This window comes from Triticum aestivum, chromosome 6B (assembly GCF_018294505.1).
Source record: "Triticum aestivum cultivar Chinese Spring chromosome 6B, IWGSC CS RefSeq v2.1, whole genome shotgun sequence".
NCBI classification, from domain to species: Eukaryota; Viridiplantae; Streptophyta; class Magnoliopsida; order Poales; family Poaceae; genus Triticum; species Triticum aestivum.
The window spans coordinates 707,274,623-707,282,490 of record NC_057810.1 but is presented as its reverse complement, the minus strand read 5'-3'; the positions used below and the strand labels follow the sequence as shown (position 1 = coordinate 707,282,490).

At 52.2% G+C, this 7,868-nt stretch overlaps 1 pseudogene; it reads right to left on the bottom strand.

Moving 5' to 3' along the window:
- Window positions 1-3,946: 3,946 nt before the first annotated feature.
- LOC123139692 (Werner Syndrome-like exonuclease) lies at window positions 3,947-7,446 on the bottom strand (annotated as a pseudogene).
- Window positions 7,447-7,868: the final 422 nt, after the last annotated feature.

Genomic DNA, 7,868 nt, shown 5'->3' with positions numbered 1-7,868 from the left:
TCGCGCCCATGGCCTGTCCACGCACACCCCTCGTGGCCACCGCCGACGAGGACGGACTGGAGGAGGAGGAGGAAGGGGGTGCCCGGCACGCCACGCCCCCAACAGCCCGGCAGCCCCACGCCGCCGTCAGCTCGGCCGACCTCCAGTCGGGGCCTCCACACTCGCGTGTGCTCGACCTGCACATGACCTGAGCTCCGCCACGAACGCCGATCACCACGAGGCAGAGGAAGGAGAGCGGCCTGGCTCGTCCACCGAGCTCCGCCTCGGTCGCGCGCTCCGGCCCGGCCACGAGCTCCGCCCCGGCAGTGAGCTTCGCGCTGGCCGTGCCATGAGCTCCGCCCCGGCCGCGAGCTCCGCCCCGGCCTCATCGTCTGTCCTCTCGCCCGCCCAAAAAGAGATGAGAGAGAAAGAGGGAGAGGGGGGAGAGGGAGAGGCTGACAGTGGGTCTTTTGCATGGGATAAGCAGCGCCGGCGCCCCCAGCTGCCCCCAGCTCCTTGGGTTTGGGCTGGGATCACCGGCCATAAATCTGGCCAAATCCGGCACTTTTTGAGAACTTGGGGGCACGACTAGAGGGAAAATCGGTCGCCGGCGAGGAAAAAGGGCCTCTGGGGGGCTGTTGGGGGGCTAGTGGAGATGCTCTAACTAGTGACCAAGTTGTTATATGACTCATGGACCATAATGATGATGATGATGAGTTGTTATATGACTATGTTGATGATGATGATGATTATGATGATGAGTTATTATATCATCGGGTGAAATTACCGCGGATTAGATTCAAGTGGATGGATCCAAAGTGATCAAGTTGGATTAGCCTACTAATCCAACTTGACCAAGTGGATGTAATAACTCATTACGATCATAATGGTATAACAATCTCTAAATTGCTACTATATGAAAACTTGTATAACGGCGTATAAATAAGATATAAAATAAAATAGAATTGGAATATGTAAAAATAGTAGTAGCATGGGGAAAGGACGTGCTGCTAGTAATTAGCAGTAGCGTGTTCTCTGGAATGCGCTACTGCTAACTGAATTATCAGTAGCGTGTGCCTACCAGGCGCTACTGCTAAATATTATCTGTAGCATCATAGCAATAGCGCCCGGGCCCGCACTACTGCTAGGCCGTTTTTCCACGCTACTACGAAGGTTTTCCCTAGTAGTGTACTCTTCTTCTTAAAGTTGGTATTCTACTAGATCCCATCTTTCCCTTAAACTATGTACCATATTGGTGGTAGAAGTTCCTTCGCCCCTTTACCGTATGAGTACTTTGCTATCAAATTCTCTTAAACGCTCAGATGATGGATGACATCCTATACTAAGAATTCATGTCTCTGATGTTTCAGAGTAGTAGCAAAGCTCCTCCAAGAAGGAGGCAATTTCGCACAATTATGTATACCGCGACAAACTTGTCCGGTTACTCACACTGAAGTAGTTTGAGCTCCTTAATGATGCACTATATCTCATGATCCTATTCCAGTATAGGATGGTTCTCAACCATGCAGTAATCATGGAACTGCTCCATGACATATATCTCGCTTCCAGCATTAGTTGCACCGAACATAGCTTCGAACACATCCCACAAGTCCTTGGCAACCTCATAGGCAGATATGCATCAACTAGTTTGTCTTCTATCAGACTCAGAATGGCTATGGCAAAGGCAATGGTGGCCTTCTGAAACACACCTTCTCCTGTACATGATTAATCGTTCCTTCTTGAGTGACACACCAGCGACCCAGAACACCTTCATTGCTGTGAGCCAATACATCTTCTAGCTTACAACGATTAACGTGTTCTAGGTCGCCAGTGCCACTACTTAAGGAACGATTACTGCTCAAAAGGAGAAGGCGTTTAAAGTGGCCACCAAGGTTTTATCGGAGCCGTTCTGAGTGTGATCGGAGACAAGCTACTTGACACATATCTACATATGCAGAACTCCAAGGACTTGTGGGATGCAGTCGAAGCTATGTATGTTCGGCACAACAGATAGTAGAGTGAGATGTATGCCATGGAGAAATTCCATGATTACTGAACGGTTGAGAACCTCCCTCTATTGGAACATGCTCATGAGATACAATGCTTCGTTGAGAAGCTCGAACTACTTAAGTGTGAGTTACTAGACAAGTTTGTCGCAGGATGCATAACTGCGAAACCTCTCGGAGGAGCTTTGCCACTACTCTGAAACATCAGAGACGTGGATTCTCAGTACAGGATGCCATCGGTCATCTGAGTGTTGAAGAGAATTCGAGAGCAAAGGACTCACACGGTAAAGGAGCCGAGATAATTTCTACCGCCAATATGGTACATAAGAATGTCCACAAGCTTAGGAAAAGAACAGGGTCCAACACAATACCAACTTCAAGAAAAAAAAGGTAAAAAGAACAGAAAAAATATAAGGGGTTGTTTGGATTGCAGCCGCAACTTGCCCGACCAACTTTTTGCTCGTTGACTGCCACCAGGGGCTCCTATTTGGATCAGCGCCAGAGAATAGGAACCAAGCAGTTTTTTGGTAGCCCCGATCAGTTCCTACGCCATGCGTTGGCGAGATCCCGGCGGCAAAATCCTGCGCCAAATCTTTGGCATGCCTATTTTGGCGGGGCTGACTGGGGCATTATCCAAACAGCCCCTAAGAAATATGGTTGCTTTGTTTGCAGTGACTACGGTCACTGGCCAACTAGTGCCCATAGAAGTTTAAGAAGACGGGCATAACTCTAAATCTGTCAACGTGACTGTGAGCAACAATGATATTGAAAATCTGGGTATGATAATTTGTTTACTATATTTTCATTTAGTTAGTCTAACAGTTGGTGGATTGGAGCTCATGCGTTGTAAATTTTCCATTTTTGGAAAAATCAATAAATTCTAAATCAAAATAAAAAAACCAATAGAACAGAGGAAAAAAAAGTGAAAAGACAAAGCGCTCACACATCGCGTTGTGTGGTACATGGGCCGCCCGACGAGTGCATTTGATTGCTCGACAAAATGGCACACTGAGCATCAACTAGGAGCTTCCTCCTTGTTTGGGTCCTAGTGCAGTAAAACCAAAGCTTCTTGGGTGATTGAGGCCAGCCCTACGAAAGTTATGGGCCTACAATTCCATGGAGTTTCGCACTGCATGCATCAGTTGCTCTCGTGCAGTGCTTTTATGTTTGTTCATTGCATCGGATTGCTTATCGATAGCGAGGGGGTGGGGGTTGTAAATAGCATACAGTTCGTCTAATTCACATCTAGATATTTTTTAAAGATGTCACATCTAAACTCCCACAAATAATACAGCAACAAAGAATAAAAAAAGGCCGGGACAAACAAAATAGATCACAAACATAATGAACATCAGGTTAGATGTGACATAACACTAGATGTGTTTTAGACAGACCCAATAGCATAAACCACCATATTTACGGTTAGAGTTATCCAAAACCACCACAAGTTAATTTCAACTAACCAGCACACATGTATACTTGGGGTATCAAAGACAACATACAACTGATACCGTAGCAGCCAGAAAAAGTTGGACCGCGGATTCTTAGGATTCTTCATTCTCTGGGCAGTTTCTCAAATTCTAGCGAATCCGCAACCGAAAAGAATTGGGCTTAAGACCAACTTATATTTAAGAAATAAACATTGGTGATGCCCTAAGCACCTACTCGATCGTATGGCCTATAGATGGCACGAACGAATAATAACTAGCATCTCAAGGGATAAAAATAACTTATACTCTCTCTGATTCTAAATATAAGAGGTTTTGGCCATTCAATTTATACTGCCAAAACATCTTATATTTAGAAACGGGGTAGTATTAAATCATCAAAAAATATCTTATTCATAGTTGACTTAAGTCTGAGCTATCTTTCTGGAAAATAATGGATCAACTACTTAATTGGCAAGTCTGATCTCATATGCTAGTTGCATAGCCGACGTAGTCAGGTAGCAGTACTACTAATTAGTAATTACGAGTGAGCAGCCGGCGACCGATCTCGAAGGAGACGTAGGCGTCGATGCAGGCGTACTCGACCTGCTCCCTCGACAGCGACGGCGCGGTCCAGTCGCTCATCGTCACCTCTGGCGGCTTCGGGATGTGCGCGAGCGCCCTGGCTTTCAGCCCGGCCGACCGCAGCTCCGGCCGCGGCCGGTGTGGTGAGTTCGCCGCCAACTCCCTCAGGTCGACCATGTTGGACACCTCAAGGCTGTACTCGGCACGCAGCCGTACTCGACCTGCTCCCTCAGACAGCAAGGGCGCGTCCCAGTCGCTCATCGTCACCTCCGGTGGCTTCGCGATGGTTGAGTATCGTGATTATTAAAAAAAGGTAGGATAGCCTTGAAAAGTCCATTCTGCATCCGAGCTCATATGCTCCCGCATTAACAGTAAAATCGAAAAAAATTCAAAAAATTCTAAATTTTTTTGAAAGAAACATTGACAAAAGTTCTAAGTGCCTGCAAAAATTCATCATGAAATCACATTCCTGTAAGGAGCGGCAAAAAAAAACAAATTCAGTGCTTCAAAATGCGTTTGAAAGTAACTTTTTTAGAGTACCATTTTTGTTTTTTTTTGCCACGCCTTCTAGGATTGTGATTTCACGACGAATTTTTGCAGGCACTTAGAACTTTTGTCAATGTTTCACTCATAAATTTTTAAATTTTTTTTGATTTTTTTTGATTTTACTGTTCATGCGGGAGCATATGAGCTCGGGTGCAGATTAGCCGCGCCCGGATAGCGTAGGATATTATTCTACCTTGCCTTGTACTTCAATATAATCATGTACTCCTATATATATGAGCTCGTACCTAGGGTTCATGACCGCCGCCGGGGGCCGCGCCGCCCGTACCTAGGGTTCGTCCGTCGGTCGTGTTGACCGGCTGCCCTAGAGAGTCTTTTCCCCGAGCCCTTGCTCCGGGGTTTTCTCTCTCCCGCCGGTCATCTTGATCGGCGGTTTCTTTTTGATTTTCCGATCTAATCTTGATCGGTTTGCGTTGCCCACCGCCGCCCTCGACCCCGTGCGCCTCTACTCCAACCCCGGCATGATCGGTCGGCTTCTTCACCGACCCGGCGGCCTCGCACGTCGTCCGCGTGTCTGCCCGCCGGTCGTCCTGACCCGGCGGCCTCGCGTCATGCTGCGGCCTTTCACCGCCCCCGTTCGCGCTCCGGCCCGCCTGTTAATCTACGCCGGCCGTCACCGTCCTGCTCCGACCGTGACTCCTGCATCACCCGACCCGGCGGCTTCGCGCCATGCGGCGACCAATCATAGCCGCCCTGCCGCCAGCCGTCGCCGGCTTCATCTCAGACTCCGCCACCACCCCGTCTCCACCGAGCAGCGTCCCTAACCTCGCGCACGATCGGATTGATCACCCGCCCGCCGCCGCCATCCGCTTCATCTACGCCGCGACCTGGCCCGTCGGTTGCGCGCGCCTCCGCAGGCCCCGTGAAGAGCATCCCCGAGTTCAGCGCGCCCCTCCACTGATCGAGCAATGGGCTGCCGCTGCGTCGCCCCTTCAGGCCGCAGCACCGCCGCCCCGTGGTTCTTCTCCCGGCTGCACCGACCCGCGTCACCGCTGCGTTGCCCCTTTGGACCGTAGTGCCACGGCCCGCGGTCCGTCGCCGCCATGGGGCCGCCCGCTCTAGGCCGTCCCCATGGCTGCACCGACCCTTGCGCCGCCGCTGTGTCGTCTCGTCGGTCCGTAGCGAGCATGGCATGCGGTCCACGCCGTCGTTCCGAGGCCGTCCCTGCGGTTGCACCGACCCGCGCTCCTTCGCCGCACCGCCCCTTCGGGTTGTCGAGCCGCAGCCCGCGGTTCCTGCCTCCGCCCCGAGGTCTTCCCGCCGTCACCCTGACCTGCCCGCCGCCGCTGCGTCGCCCCTTCGAGCCATAGCACCGCGGGCCGCGGTCCACCGCCGTCGCTGCGTGTCAACTTTTCATGGTATGCGCCGCGCCGCCTCCCTTGGCGCGGGAACGCCATTTTCCGCGCTGGTCTTCGTCATGCTGTCGGTTCTTCGCCTCCTTCGAGCATCGCGGCCGCGCTCCTAACCTAGCCGCCACTGCCGCTGTCAAGCCTCCGTCACCGCTCTGCTTCGGTCACCGCCGCCGCTACCCCTGTAGCCGCCACAGCCGCCCGTCCACCCCCTTCGTCTTCTTCCAGCCCCAGCCCATCGCCAGCGTCGCCGTCATCTACCCCGACCGCTTCATTTTCTAGCCTTCTCTGCTGGCCTTCCGACTTCTTCGACATGGCGTACAACTCGTGCAGGTCCCAGTCTATGCATGCCCGATGCTGGCAACACCACCGATTGCCTTCGTCCATGACGTGTCCCCGGGCCTGGCAAGCCTAGTGCGGCGCTTCGTCAACTTCATCTTCGTCCGTCCACGCATGCCCGGTGCTGGCAACACCGACGCGTGCCTTCGTCTATGGTGTGTCCCCGGGGCTGGCAACCCTGGCGCGACACGTCGTCAACATCATGTACTTCCTGGCGCACCACTACTTCGACACCACTGCGCCCACGACTAACTCGGCGCCTCCTTGCGCCCACGGCTCCATGACGACTTCCTCGACACCGGCTACCCCGACTGGACATCGACCACGGCATTCTTCGCACGGCTACCTCAACCACGGCTCCACCACCCACGCTCTCGGCAACATCGACAAACGGCACAATGGGCTACCGCCTGCTTGAGCAACCTCGTCGGTTTTCATTCCAGCCACGACTCCGTGATGCATCGACCGTTACGACTGTGAGGGGGGGGTGTCCGTCAGCTTGCCTTCGGAATCTTCTCCAGTCTCACCGTCTGCGTCGCTACCGTTGTGACTGCGGGGGGATGTTGAGTATCGTGATTATTAGGAAAGCCAGGATAGCGTAGGATATTATTCTACCTTGCCTTGTACTCCAAGATGATCATGTACTTCTATATATATGCCCATGAGGCTCAAGCAATACAACGACTTTTCCACCCATCCCTCTCTCCCTTCCAACAGCGATGCACGCCCCCATCACCGCGAGCGCCATGGCTTTCAGCCCGACCGACCGCAGCTCCGGCCGCGGCCGGTGCGATGAGTTCGCCGCCAACTCCCTCAGGTCGACCATGTTGGACACCTCAAGGCTAAACTCGTCATGCAGGCGTTTCGCGTCATCGGCAATCCCGACGCCGACGAAGGTGAAGCCGGAGAGGTAGAGGAAGCTGCATAGCGAGATGGGGATGCCGGTGCCGTGGATGATCTCGTAGACGAGGCAGCGGCGGCCCACGCAGAGCTGGAGGATGGCGATCGGGTTCTGTCCGGCGCCTCTCTTGCGGTTGGGACGCCACTCGGCGTCCAAGCCGGCGATGCGGGTCTGGGACCCCTGCACCTCCTCGATGAAGCGATGGACGTCATGGGACGAGGATGTCACGGTGGTGTGGAACTGTGGATCATGGTGCTATCATCCATAAAGACATCGGTGTTGTATCTTTCCGCCATTAGATCAGGTTGAGGACTTCAGCTTCCTTTCTTGACAAGATGGCGCGATAGGATTGACTAGGGTTTGGGGTTCGTATATATAGATGATGCTTGGTTCTCTTGTCCTAGGACTTTTTCTAGTCCCTAGGATTTTTTGAAAAAGGCTCTCAAGGAGGTGCTTCTAAGGACTTTTAGCAAAAAGTCCCAAAAAAGTCCCTCCCTATTTGGTTTGCTAGGGACTTTTTTTAGTCCCAACATAAAAAAGTCCCTGGAACCAAACACCCCCATAGTTGTGGAGTCCCAAATTCGCACCATTTGCATGCATGCATATGACGGTTGAGATAATTGAGCAAAGGATGCTATTTGGCAAGTTACCTAACCCTTTGTAGGTGTTTGTGTAGGTTTAGCATTTTCGCCCTGTCGATAGCCCTCCCCTCCCACCG